This window comes from Patiria miniata, unplaced genomic scaffold, assembly GCF_015706575.1.
Source record: "Patiria miniata isolate m_02_andy unplaced genomic scaffold, ASM1570657v1 HiC_scaffold_7, whole genome shotgun sequence".
In the NCBI taxonomy this organism is placed as follows: domain Eukaryota; kingdom Metazoa; phylum Echinodermata; class Asteroidea; order Valvatida; family Asterinidae; genus Patiria; species Patiria miniata.
The window spans coordinates 36,389,310-36,403,779 of NW_024037074.1; the positions used below are offsets into that span (position 1 = coordinate 36,389,310).

At 39.3% G+C, this 14,470-nt stretch overlaps 1 protein-coding gene across 1 annotated transcript in view; it reads left to right on the forward strand.

Annotated features, from left to right (window-relative positions):
* Positions 1-14,470, forward strand: part of LOC119744794 (protein FAM219A-like) — a 55,237-nt gene that overhangs the window by 4,970 nt on the left and 35,797 nt on the right. The gene's annotated exons all lie outside the window — the stretch shown is intronic.

Below are 14,470 nucleotides of genomic sequence, written 5' to 3' on the forward strand. Positions count from 1 at the left end.
GGCCAATCCCAAGCCCATCACAAGCCGATCATAAGACAATCACAAGCCAATCAATCACAAGCCAATTGCAAGTCCATCACAAGCCCATCACAAGCCAATCACAAGCCAATCACAAGTCAATCACAAGTCAATTGCAAGTCAAGTGACAAGCTGTTCAAATGGACTGTGACAGTAGTTAAATTCCTTTGTCATTGTTGTGCATCCCCCGCTTTTGTGACCTGACATTTGATTGGACTTGTGATCTGACAAGTTTGTGATTTGAATTATGATCTGACTAATGATTTGACATGGATTGCCTCTTTGTGGATATGATTTTGTTGACATTTAGTTGACAAGAATAAAATATGTGCAATAATTGGTGGGAAAAATCATGTCATGAAACAAACACACACTGCATTTGGAATCTAATTCAACTCAGTGCCACTTATTGAGAGGATCATGATTTGTACATTAATGTTTTGAAGCACTGCTTTTGTTTATCATTAAAACAAATAAGTGTCAAAAATATGAAAGGACCGAATTCATTATTCATACATTGTACATGCATACACACATACAAAAATACATTTGTTCCATAAAAACACTAATAATACGGACATTTGCAACCCAGCCAATTTGAATGTCTACATACAGTACCGTATGTACAATGTACATGTTATTTTAGAAGTCATCTAAGGTTTTCCGTTTTCACCTAGCCATTTGAGCTTGAAGGCCAAATGTTAAATTGAAAGGGACACTTTCAATCAGCCATGTCAGCAGACGATGGGACATGTACATATTACCATAATCACCATAATTAATATAATTTGTCTCAATAACTTGAGGTTTTATTGCGTGGCATTTGGGACGTGCACCCACAGTGCGTGCACGTGGGTGTGGTACTGCTGTGTTCTATGCGTGAGCGTGTTTACGTACATACATGTATGGCTTTAAGATAGAGGACAGACACACAAAGAGAGATCAGAAGATCCTTTCAGTCCTCGAGCGTTTGGTCTTTGTTAAAAATGGTCCTCAATTGTACGGTTATGTACTTAGTCTATGGGAGAGCGTTATATTACAGGGACAATGTAATATAACACTTACAGGAAGCACAAAGCATTGTCCTCGGGCGTATAGAAATTCACGACTGTGGTGTTAAAGTGTGTCTGTAACCCTGCAACTAAAGATAAATACATTTTCCTAGAAATCTACATTGTTAAGTTACATTTTTTTGGTTGGTCTTAAAGTTGCAGTTTACTTAAATGCATTTCCTATACATGTATATGGTTTCTACCAAAAAGTAAAAAATACTGGAAATAATTTTTTTTTTATGAAGTAGACCCTTTAAGTTTAACAAGGCGTGGTTTTTTTTATTGTGAATAGAAACGTGATAATTTTTGTGTACTGTCCACAGACTACAAATTTAGTAGGATAGCATGGAGGACAATTGTGGTGATCTCAGTTTGTCCACGGTTCGTGGTTTTCAGTATGAAAGTCTTTGGTTTGGGGTTCCGAATGAAATGACTTTAATGTCTAGTCTACTCTCCATGACTTTGGGTTTCATTATGTAGAAACTCAGACTGTGCTGTGAATACATATTTGGTTGGAGATTGCTCACAATACTTTTATGCAATCTTTCTTCATAAGGCTTTACTGTTCAGTTTTCATGTCACACTTCCGTCCAATTTTCCGTGCCTTAATTCAAATTCTCATCACATACACGCAATCCCCAATTGGTTTCCTTTTTTTTTTCCTTTCAAGTTTGACACCATAAGCAATTCCATCCCTCCCCCCTTAAAAATCAAGTTTGCGAATGTTCCAGGTATGCACGGATAGTATACATGTAGAGATAATCAGAGAAATTGGTCCCGTTTTGGGACAGCATAATTACGTAGGGGGTTGCAGGCAGCGCGTTTGGTGTGCCTACCGTGGGGGTAATTGAGGCTCATTCCCCCACGGGCCCTAGCCGTGATCAGTCTGGCGTCTCCCTACTATGAATCTTTAATCCCAAAGACAGGATAGATCTCAGTTGCAGGAGTGACTGGGAAGAAAAGTGCTACGTCTACAAGAAAGGTGGAATGTTATGTATTAGCTTGCCGACAGTCGAAAGCTGTTTCATCACTCACAACTCGTGTGAATCATAGTGCGTGAACTGAAATTAATATGCAATGTAATTACCAGTAGAAGTAAATACATGTATGTATACACTAAATAATGAAAGGTTTGCGGAAAGACCATGTGCGAATAATTTCTCAACTAAGAGAATGGTTCTGAAAAGAACCAGAGGTATAAACTCGACGTTCCGGTCAGTATGCTCTGACCGTCTTCAGGAGAGTCCGTCTTCACTCTCCTGAAGACGGTCAGAGTATACTGACCGGAACGTCGAGTTTATACCTCTGGTTCTTTTCAGAACCATTCTCTTAGTTGAGAAATTTTCGTGCATGGTGTTTCCGCAAACCTTTCATTATTTAGTATCTCCACCATGCAAAGCCTCAAATCTTACTTATGTATACACTACAAGTCTACAGTAGTGGCTAGGGCTGTCCCAAATATACCGAATATTCAAATATTCCATCGTCAACCAAATATTCGAATAGCTTTTTACCGGTTCGAATATTGGGGGGGGGGGGGGGGGGAGGTACCCATGTACACACACGACTGTGATGTTATGTTGATCGTAAAGTTGCGTCGCTTTATTGTCAGATGCCACTTTTTTGTTGATCGTAACCTTTTTGTCGACTGCGGTTCATTGACAGTTTTAAAATACTTACTGCAAGACACTCAAGTGACCAATAATATCGATCACCGTGCCGCACGTAAATTTTAACTGGCGCCCTTTGCGTGCAGCTTTCCATCAGCGCGGCACTCAGTTAACTTGATTGGGGAGTTTCGAATATTCAAATATTCAGTCAAACACAGTTTTGAGTAATCGAATACTTAATTATATTCGAATATGGACAGCCCTAGTAGTGGCATACAAGTACCATATGTGCAGCACACAATGCTTTTGTGTACGTACATGCTCATATCAGCGTGGTCCTGTTCAAACTTAATTTCCTGTCTGATTTATAAGTTGATTCTGATGCATGAGTTGTATCACTTGGGCATCACATGACTACCTGAAGGTCACATGACTGGCACCTTGTAGTCTCTAAATTACCTCAGTAATACAAGCAATACATGTAAAACAGGTCCCATTGAAGTCAATGCTAAATGACAAGTTGTATTACCTCTAAGACATGGGCTCAAAAAGTTGTTTCGCAAATAGTGTAAATCTGAAAATAATTCCTGTTTAACATCAAGTTGTCTTAAATTAAAACCACAAAAATGTGTACAAATTCTTCTGTAAACAAATCAGCTCCTCCCCATACTAGTGTTAATTCCAGAATCGAAATAGAACAATACACCACCGTACATTATAAATCTCAAAGGAGGCAATATTCGGACAAATACCAACAATTATAACATCTCCTACCCTTAAATCCTACAATCTGCCACTTCAACAACCCTCAAATTATTTTTTATGGCAAATTACATTTTATGCTCATCAGTTTATAATTTCATACTTCAGATACATGTACATGCATCTGCAGGACATGTACATGTACATATTATAGCCTCTTTATCAGAGGGGTCTAGTTGACACTGCACAGTGGCAGTGAAATGTAAAGGCACTTGGGAACATTTGCAGTTAACTTGAAATGTAACTACCAATTTAAGAGAAAATTCTCACTCAAAGTGAAGATAGGACTTGTACCAATTACACTGTGAAATTGCTCTGCCTGAAATGGTGTCATTGGGAAGATAACAAAGCATTGAAGGTGGTTAAAGAAAGCTTGCCCACGGGCAGAGTGTGTTTTATGTGTGTGTTAGCAACAGAATGCAGTTACAAGACACCATAAGTTGTGCATACGCTCTGTTTTCTCTTAAGCCTAACTCCCTAGGCATTTTTTGCTACGGTAGGGTGTAACTTCAATCTAGCAAAATCCTCCAACAGCCTCCATGTAAACAGCATACAGCCTCAATCCTCCAAATTCCTCTGGTAAACACTGTCATATCGCTATAATAAGTATTTTGGAGGATTTGGGAAGGTTAGGGTTTTTGTGTGCGTTAGCAACAGAATCCAGTTAGTACGATGTGCATACGCTCTCTTAATGTATAGTATCCACTGAAAATGAAATAAATTTTTTATTCACCCTACTTAAGAGCGTGAACAATTTTTTGCTTCAAATGGAAAAAAAAAATGCACAAAAAAAGATGATCCTGTGTACCTTTAAATTTGCAATTAATCAGGGCGCTAACAGTTTTGCCACTTCCCAGATTGGTGATTTTATGACTGCAGGATCTTGTATGACATTCTCCAGTAGCTGATGAACCTTCTCCGTTTGAGATCAGAAGTACCTTAGCCTCATTCCAGTGTGCTCAGATCAGAGAGTGAGACCTAAGCCGCGTCGGAATAACTTGGCTACGGCTTGCTGGAGCACACATATCATCTATGGGAAGTGATCCAGCCACTTCCATATAGGCACATAGCCGTAGTCAAGTAATTCAGATGCAACCCTACTGATGATGCTGGAACATCTTCATCATCATCAATAATTTTTCCTGGCTTAAGTGTCCCACGGACTGCCCTCCTAAATTGCTGAGACCTAACGGAGCCAAAACAAAACAAAACAAAACAAAACAAAAATGAGCAGCATTTCAAGAGTTTCTAAGACAGATCAATCACGGGAAGATGACACTGTTTTTGATTACGGAAACTAATTTCCTTGGGGCTTTGTGGGAAAGAAACGCAGTGCTGGAATCTTTCATTTTTTTCCCCCTAAAATTATTTCTCTGTTTTAAATGGGATTTTATAAATTAAAGATAATTAAGGTAAAAGTAGTGTCAAAGAGAGACAACTGAACACATGTACCTGGAACAGTTATTACTTCTGAGCTGATTTACATCTGAATTGTACACCTGCCACTAAAAGCTTATTAATTAAAGCAAATTACTACTTGGCATTTTGCACTTTACGGCTTACAGTGTGGCGTTTATATTAAATTGCTACGATCCCTTTTTTTTGGAGGGTAATTTTTGTTTGTTTCATTGAAAGGGCCTTTAAAAGCTGTAAATTGTTAGCACCCCAAACTCTGTACTCCTGGAAACTGCCCTCATTGGGTGATGTTCCTTCTCTGTGAATTGCATTAAAACCAGTAATTCATTTTGATGAAATGAATACATGTACGTATGGCACAGTATGCATGTAAATTGTCATAGATGTTTAAAGTGTCACATGCCTTTTCTATTTCGGTTTAATATGCAAGGTATCCTTCACATTGATATTAATTTAATGCATCCATCTTTTGTTCCCACAGGAATACCCATGAATAGACCTTGTGCATTTATTGTTACTTAATTAATTAACTTACATGTAAAATAACAACAACAAAAAACCTCAATGATCTACGTATACTTCACATTTTTACTGAACTTGTCCTAATTGTTCCAAACAATTATCCCTACTGAACAATATCCCTAAGCTACCGGTACATGTACCACAGTCCTTGTTGGGCTCAGACATTTCCTTGCACAAGTACCTCCGAATGTCCTCCACATCATTCTCTCTTACACAACCGTGGCTGAATGTCTGTATCGTTAATGTAATAAAGCAGACGGACGTAGATCCCTTTCAATTGCAAAGCTTTAATGAGGATTATCACGGTTCAACGGCCTGGGTGTCTGTTGATTGAATGGACGACTGGGTCTCATCTGGATTATTTCCCCCCCCCCCCCTCTTAATAGAAAGGAGATAAGTCACATGCGTATTAATTGAATGATGGACGGTTTAGTGAATACCGGGATGCACTCCCGGTTACGTCTTCTAGTGTGCAGTCTGTAATTAATGTGATAGATTTGCATTTAACTCGCCACTGGGCCTCCTGTGGGATTCGGAAGCATCTGCTTGGCTTAAGCGCTGTCGCAGTTTAATTGCCATTAATTAAAGTAAGACTGTGAATAAACCTTATTTTTTAGCAAATGAGAAGGCTGAAATTATGTTTTATTTTTATTTTTATATAAACCAAGGATTTATCAAAATTGCCCTAGGCACTGTAAATCGAAAGCCTGAAGAAACCTATAGAGAGAAGACAATGAGCAGAAATTACAGTTTTAGAGGTGGGAGGAAAAGCCCCTGAGGAATATTTTGGGGGAAAACCCACAGAATCAGTTAGGGACTGAAAACCCAATCGGACCCGAGCCACAGTGGTGGAAGGCGAGAAAAGTAGCCACTGCACCAACCTGATTGTAACCCACTTTTCAGGTTCAAACAAACTGTTTTCCAGGTTATTGACGTACATGTATGTTTGGAAGTTACTTTGAATAAAAGATGACACCTTAACAGTATCTTTAATTTTACGATTGAAGTCAAGTTGCTAAATTGCTTCTATGAACCCTAACCCTCTACCTCCACAATCAACCAGGCGGTTTTGGAGGATTTTGGAGGACTGAGGCTGAAGTGCAAAAAAATGTTAGTTGATTTTGGAGGATGCATTGTGTCGAGGTTGTAGGTTTTACCTTGCGTTGTTTATGTTCAGTTATTACTGAGGCCCACAATGTAATGGATACCATCGGCACTGCTTCTGAATATCCTTGGCAATACCTCAATGGATTAACTGGGATTGTTGGAGGATTTTGAAGGATTGAGGAGGCAGTGGTCACCCCTTCATCACAGGAACAATCTTAAGAAATGACGGATGAGTTTGGAGGATTGAGGCTGTATCCAATTTTTGTATGGTGGCAGTTTGGAGGATTTTGCAGGCTTGAGGATGATGGTTCCTCCTAGCTAAAAGGAACTAGAGGGTTAGGTTTCTATAGTTGGTACCCAGAAAATTGCGTTATCTGCATCTTTGTTCACTAAAAACTACGGCCTAAAGGTCATGGTATGCTGTCTCAGGTTTTGAGTTTCATTCTTGAAAATGGCCTTTTCTTCCCTAAGGTTGAGGCCCCTGCCATGAAAATTGGCAGCATCTCGTGGGAAAAAATTCAAGAGGATCTCAGACAGATGCAGTGTACCAAGGATAAAACCCATGCCATGAATGATAAACTCGGTGCAGTCTGAGGGGCAACCTAAGGATCTTACACTAAAAGATTTTTATAAAATTGCAAGAAATTTCCCCAGAGTTGTAAAAAAAAATTTCCTTCAAATCCCCTCTTCAAAATGTCTGTGATACAAGATGTTTTGTCTGCAGCCTTACAAGCCGATGTGATTATGCCAGTCTCTGTAAATTGTACGTCATTCTGAAGCTGTGCCGATAGCCCATAGCTACCTCTGGGAAAGACAGATATATGAAAAAAAATTATTCCGTGTGTAGGCGGACTGGATCATAAAAAATAGTCAATCCCGGACAGAGAAAATCAATACAGAATCTGTGTTGGGTGCCGTAGGCAGACGAGGAGTAGTGAGGTACGAGAACAAGAATTTGAGAGGATATTTTTTTTAAAAAGAGAACCGAAACGTGAGTTTCCTTGTTGACTTTTCACCTACAGAAATCATGTTCCGAGAGTAGAATTGGAAGTGACACACTAGTGGCTTGATGCGATTATACAGCATCAGTTTTAGTGTGATTTGATTTGTTGGCTGTGACATTCCCAGGCTTTTATTTTCCAGAATTTTTCCCTTTGGCTTTTCAAGGTTGTTTATTTTGTTGTGTGCAAATATGGAGACACAGTTTTCCTTGAGGAATCTACCTTAAAAAAACCCATGTTTTTCACCACTTCGTGCCGGGATTTTTTTTGTCGAAAATTTTGAATTTCGCAACAGGCAAAATTTTCCAGCCAACTTCTGATATACAGCCAAACACCACAAACACTGATTCGCAAGAGTCATTTCAACAGTATTCGTACGATATTTCTTGCCGAAACCTCATATGTTTCAATACTCCAGGGTGTGCACTAGAGCGTAAATTGTACAACAGTTGGCCGTGCACAACAGCCAATTCAAGATTAACACACGGTCCGCCTCCACAGACTTCGCAGACTTCCTGTGTGTGTACAATAGACACTAGGGATTAGCGTGTGTAGATGTCAGCCGGAGGGGAGTCGAGGCAATCTTGACGTCTTAACCCATCAGCCGTGCCTGTGTATAAAAAGAGCCAGTGCATGTTAACACGTCCTCCGACGCGAACTGGTTAAAGCTATAGTCCATCATTTGTAATTAGTGCATGTTGTTCGTTTGAAGCAACAAAAGTGTTCAAAATCTAATGAAGGATACTGAACAACTTACTTGATGAAGTTTCAGCTCAGCTTCAGCTTCATATTCCGAGAAAAACAGCATTCTAGGATCTCAATTTAAAATCAAAAGTAACTAAATCATGTTTCAAATTGTTTTGAATTGCAGCTTTACGCGATGTTGCGCACTGATCCAACTAATTATAGCAACCGCGTGCACCTGTGCGTCGTTCCAATGCTTGTGCGCGCTGCGCCGAATAACAAAACGAACAACTAATTTAAATTTTCCTACGGTGCTTCTTAAGAAGCACCGTTGGAAATGCCTTCTTTCGTTGATTTCTTCAAAATGAGAGCTTGCCAGAAAGGATAATTTCACAGGGAGTTTAGTCCCCATACTATCTTTCAACCAGTATGTTTTTCAACAATAATTACGCCGGTTACTTTTTTGGATAGCTGCAAATGATGGACTCTGGCTTTAAAGGCCATGGACACCATTTGCAAAAAAAAAATGTGTTATGCCGATTCAAAGAACAACAATACAATAAACCTGAAGAACTATATCAAATAAAACCAACAAAATTTCAGCTCAGTTGATATACATTTGTACGGTATGCCTTTTGAAAACACTGTAAAAATGCATCTTTATTTTTCTCGATGCAAACCATACTTTTTCGTATAGAGCGCGATGGTTTGGTCCTACCCATCGCAAGAAAGCGATGTTAATTCCTCTTTTCTCGATAATAACAGCATTCTGGGTGCAATGATTTTACAGGATGCATGATCGCATTATTAACTTACAATTGAGTAGAATATTTCATGATATTTTGACAGTTTCATGTTTTGAATATTTTGCAAATGGTGTCCTAATTGCCTTTACGGTGGGTGCTGTGTTCTGTGTCTTGTCAACTGTCGAGATTCATCACGTTTCTGCGATTGAAATATTTTTGTGCCGGTTAGATTTTTTGAGTTCCTGAAGATATTACGGTGTTATTCAGGATTGTTTGCCAGGTAATGGAGTAGTCAGAAAAGGTTACTCCAAGCCTGGGGAGTTCTCATAAAACGTCAAAATCCTCTGAAGATGTTGAGATTAAAAATCCAAAAAATAAAACAGATGTAATATTTTGAAAAGTACAAATTTACTGTATTTTTTTTAACCCTTTTGTAATAACTTGTTCTGTAATTCAGTAACTATTATTATTATTATTATTATTATTATTAATCATTTCTGGTAATGAAACCAAGGATTCCGCAAAAGCGCCCTAGGCACTGTAGCTCGCAAGCCTGAAGAAACCTGTGGAGAGAAGACAATGAGAAGAAGTTACAGTTTTAGAGGTGGGAGGAAAAGCCCAGAAGAATATTCTGGGGAAAACCCACGGAATCAGGCAGGGACTGAAAACCCAATCCACATATTGGCCCAGGCGGGATTCGAACCCGGGTCACAGCGGTGGAAGGCGAGCAAAGTACCGCTACGCCAACCTGACTCCCCAATACAATACAATGTAACAATACAATCCATGTAACATTTTTTGTGTGCAGCGATATACATGTATGTGCATGTGCATGTACATGTACTCGGAGACTGTAATTTGCGTTCTGTTATCTACATGTAGGTCACATGATTCACATTAGATGGATGTGATTTGGCGTCCTCGTCAAAGTCCCTTATAAGTGTTTAATTTTTTATCATTGATCAATTCACTGAAAGTGATGCTTTGCTACAGTGTAAGTTCTTTAGTTTGTCTCTAATTCTCTCATTGATGTTAAAGGGAATATACAACATTTGCAAACATCGAAAAATAAAACTACCAAGTTTTTACGAAATACCTTACTAGGATGTTGGTAAATGACAGTCTAAAGCATCCTGTAAAATTATGGCACCTGGTGTGAAGTCATTTTCAAGAAAATGGTATTTTTGTATACATTTCCAACGCTGGTCGGCCGACCACCATTGGAAAAACCTAACTATTTTTCAACTACTGCTCCAACTTTACACTTTTTTTCAGTCCAAATTTTGTTTGCTATTGGTTACATGTTCATGAATGGGTGCAGGCCAGCTAGACTGGTTCCCTTACCTTACAATTTTCCGGCATCTATAAATTGATCCATTTTATCTTTAGTGGAGTCAAGGAGCCAGACTACTTGAACATTTTTGTTTTTCTTGGTTTTTTCAGCATTTTGGAACACAAAACTTCAAACATGTCAGTGTAACAATATTTGATCTATTATACTAACCCCTCAAATAGTTCATTTCTGAAAATACAGCAAAAGCCATGATGTACATTCCCTTTAACTACCTGTATGTATGTGTATGTCTTGCATGTTCCTATACGAACTTGTGGTTTGTCCTCGGGTACATGTATGCCTGTAAAGCCTGGGACAGAATATCAAATTTATTGTTTTGGAAAGTTATTTGAAAACTGGCATTTGAAATTCGCCTGTTTGCAGTACGGGTTGTTCAGATTTTGTACCAGCTTACCCATACATGGACACTTTTGGTCTGAACACCATTATTTGGACAACAGTGTTGGGTACATGTAGGTGGAAGGTCATATCGGTAACACCTCATAGTTGGTTAGTAAAAGCTTTATTGAAAGTTTTTAAAGAAATCTTTCCTTTTTCAGTAAAAGTGTGAACTTTGCTAAAAGGAAAGAAAACGAAAAGACAAAAATAGTAACCAGCAGTTGTTTTTTCCCCGTACATTTCTGCGTGCATGCACATAAATTCAGTGGTACCGGTATTTGAAGAAACTTACATACAGTTACATGTACGGTAGTTGAAGATACAATACCTGAGTGTTGTAAAAATGCACGGCTCATTTGTTCACACACATATATATATGCACAAGGTCTGTAAACAGGTCCAAATTGAAGTTGGTTATTAACAAAATTGCCAATATTTTTTATTTTGTTTGCACATTTGGAGTGCGCCCATGTGGCTGTGTACGTCTTGCCAAACGGTTCATTTCTCCTCCCTTAGTTTGTTGACAAAGTGAGGAGTCACACAAGCGTTGCTCACAGCCAGTGCTCATTAATTACATACATGTACCTAAAATTCAAGTAACACATACAAGCTTTGTGCCTTGAAGTTAATTTTTAATGGTCCCTTGCAAAACGTGTGTCATATCGCTAGCAATGAAACATTGACATGAAAATGACAACCAGCTGTAATCATTCAAGTCTTGTCCTCGAAGAGACAAGAGAAACCCTTCCGAAATCCCAACATAATTCCTCGTTCCTGAGTAAATCTGGCACGATAATTCCGGTCTCCTTCCCTTCTCAAGAAGCTTGTTTATAAGCACCTGGGTTTTCTGATAGACGTCATCTTCTGGATAAAAGCGGGGGGGTCGGATCAGAGGGGGTATCACCCCCTTTATTTTGTCGTCTGACAGCAAGGGGGAGCAGGAAGGAAGACGGAAGATGGAGGTACTCAGAGAGGAGAAGAGGAATCAATAAAGGCCTCCTCATGGCCTCCGATTTTCTCTCTCTTTTCCTCTGAGGCTTGTTTCCTCGGTGTCTACGTTCCTGGCGGCGTGGGATTTATTGCCCAGAACCAAGAGCCCATATCGAATGGATGGGATGAGATTAAGTGCGCTTCAGCGTAAAAGGTGTACCTGTATAGCAGATGTATGACTTCCTCCAACTATAAACAAATTTCGGTCTTTCCATTAATCATTTCTCACTGCATTTGTAAATGCTTCACCAGGAAATCTCCGTGCAGGCTCAGTGTCCTTCTTGCTTGTGTTGAATATACAGGTATAGGGGAACTCGTCTTGGGTTGAATTTGAAGTGGTTTCATGGCCCCCTAACCAAAACACACTAGATTGGACCAGTGTTATTGCAATCATTGAAGTGTCCTGAAAGAACTGAAGTGATATTGAAGTTAGTTTGTTGAAACAAAAAACGCTTGAAGACTTTTACATGTATATATAGAAGACTTTCAGATGTACAGGGGAATTCCAGCATCATGTAACGTCTGGGACCATGCCCTGACAGAGCATTTAAGAGCTCAGTCAATTAACCTGAAAATGTTTTTTTTTACGTCTTATATGTCCTTATGGTAATGGTCAAGGAGAATAGAGACCAGGATTTTTGGATCTTTCTCTAAATCATTACTTAGATATGATTTATTGGCTCTGCAGCATACATGTACATGTACATGTACATTACACTTTCTTTCATATCACTGGAATTGCCCATAGGGTAAATTTTGCAGGCAATTACAGAAATCCCCCCGCAAAAAAAGAATATTTTCAGAAGTGTATACCCGTACATGTAACTGTGGAGGCTTTTTGATCAAGTGTTAGCTAGTACATGGTTTGCCTATCATCCCCATTGAAATATTCCCTGGAATCCCCCCTCCCCTTTCCCTTCTTCTCCAAGCTCCACCCCCAAAAGGAAGCCCGTAAGGAAGCCTATTGCCCTCGGTCACTGACATAAATCGCAACAAATTCAAGCAATTTTTCCAGTCCCAAGTATTTCCTGTTGCACATCAAAATACCGTCACCCTGATTCCCTCCCCCCCCCCCCCCCCCCCGCCTCCTCACTTTCAATCTTGCCGCATCATTGCAGGCCCTCATCCCCTCGTCCATCTGCCCCTGACAGCAGAGTTTGATGGAACAAAAGCCATTAACGTATTACCCACCTGTATGTTTGGTGAATCCGCTCATAGCGATGCCACTTAACCATGACAAACGTGTACATGGACATGTGCTTCTTCACATGTACCGTACATCAAGTGTACATGTACATGTAGCTCATAGTGATGCCACTTAACATTGACAAACATGTACTGATCACATGTACAAGTGGAGAGAGGTACATACATACATGTACATGTACGTAGCTCATCATAATGCCTCTTAAAAATTAAACATACATGCATGTACATGTACATGTACATGTACTTGTTCACATGTACATGTATGTGCCTTACATGTGTAACCTTCATATCATATCAGCAGATGGATGATGAGCATGCACACATATTGGCACGGTTGGGATCCATTAAAAAGGCAAACGGATGCCACGTTCATATTATTCACTCACTAGTTAATTTGTAACTTCACGGTAGTTCGTGCATACACATTTGTGTACTTAAACATGGACGTGTACGTTCATTTGCCTGCCTGCTGAACTCCCAATAGAAGTAATAGTGTTTGTAATATATATGCACTGCTAGTACAAAATGTTTAAGATTTACATGATACACATGTGTGTACATGTACATGTATGTGTGGATTTGATATGCCGTTTAAAATTGTTGCAAATATTAAAGGCATTGTTCTTATAATAATAATTGTACCAGTACATACCCGGTATGTTTGTTTATATAGTTAAAAGTTTATTCAAATTCATGTAATGAATCATTTTGATAAACTTAATGTCATGATATGGGATGAAGAAATACGCATAGAATTTTTTTACTATCTGATGAGTGAAGGTACCGGTACATGTAGATACATGTATACTTTGTACATGTACACATGTATTTTGTATGATATTTTGCAGCATTATGACTGATTGATTACAACATTGCTTGACAAATTTGTGCATTGCAAAGCCATAGTGGGTGCCTTTATGAGCCAGCTCACCATTTGCAGAGAGTTAAAAACATTCTCTGCATTTTAATTGCCAAAAATTCCTCTAGAAACTTTGCTCCGTACAGCCCATGTTTGCGCCTTGCTAATGGAGCTTAGGGAGTCGTGGCAACCAACTAAAAGGATCTGACAACCATGAAACGAATTTTGAACCCAAGTCGTCCTAACAATGTGAGAGAAGAAATAATGTAATAAAACGTCGGCAATGTCACGCCAACATTTGAGTCTCAGTACGTGTGGCCACTCATACAGGGCTCACTTTTATTCTCGGGCACCGTCTCACCCACCTTTCCTAAGATCTTGCGATCAGATTTTTTTTTTTTTTATTACAAAATGTCACTGTCGGCGTTTCTCGGCTATCACAAAGGCATCATGGGTAGCCGGGAGCCGTGCCCGGGCTCCCACAACGCCAACTTTTTATTGAGTCCAGGTCCCTTTATTGAAATTTGACTCCTCCGTGGGGGAAGGAAGGTGGAACGGTAACGTGATATTGAACGGCACGAGAGGTGGCTTTGGAGTAAAATTTACAAAGGGGCTGTGTCAGTTTCGTAGAATGTCACAGCGGAGGGTTTGTTCGTGAATGAATAGGCATGCCCTGCAGATAAGAGATTTTATCAAAAATTAGGTACATGTTCGGGTCACAACGACCCCTTTTTATTAAATGTATTCTGATATATTGAAATT